This window comes from Frankliniella occidentalis, unplaced genomic scaffold (genome assembly GCF_000697945.3).
Source record: "Frankliniella occidentalis isolate FOCC.00 unplaced genomic scaffold, Focc_3.1 Scaffold133, whole genome shotgun sequence".
NCBI lineage: Eukaryota > Metazoa > Arthropoda > Insecta > Thysanoptera > Thripidae > Frankliniella > Frankliniella occidentalis.
Window position 1 is genome coordinate 294,808 of NW_026267260.1, and position 833 is coordinate 295,640.

Below are 833 nucleotides of genomic sequence, written 5' to 3' on the forward strand. Positions count from 1 at the left end.
GGGAAAGTTCGACCAATGGAATCGATCGCCTGTTGCTTTGTACAACCCTACCCAAAAATTATTTGGCCCTGGCGTCGATTCGGTGGTCACGTTTAAATAACGACAACTGGCCGCCGAGTATAAAGATGCAACACAGACGCCGTTTTGAACGCGGCTGCTAAGCGCCAGCCACGGCTTTGATTGTTGGCTGGGACGGTAGTTCCGCCTTGTAATAATTTCGTTTGAAAAAAGGCGGAAAGTATACTGATGCTGCCAACCTATAACTGAAAGAAGATATTGTGATTTTACCTCATTTAAGATCATGAGTGTCAACATATAATATACAATTCGTCTAAATGTATACGATTTTCATGTATGAAAAAATTATCAGTGATCTCTTAATCTGACGCCGTGTTAGTAAGATTATTGAAAAGTTCACGTTCCCTGTCGTGAATGTAATGGCGGTGTTCATTTGAGCAAGCTAGCTTGGCGAACGATCAGCATACTAAACTTTGAAAAATATTTCTAATAGACAAATTGTTTAGAATTTTCAGTGTACAGGTAATTTGCCACCGTATGTATAAATATTTTTAGTAGATCATTTAATTAAATCTGATCAACATAAGTTTCCTAGATATTTGGCTGCAGTGAACATCAAAATCAGTAACTACTAATGTAATGAATCGTTGTAGTATTATATATGTATACATGCCAGTGTTCACGTTAAAATCTAAGGGGGCCGTTAACGCGTTAGCGTTAGAATATTTTTTATTCTTGACGATGGCCTCTTATGGCAGAGCCAATCGTGCCGAAGGGATTTTAACGAAATTTGAATAAAAAATACTACAGAAAAT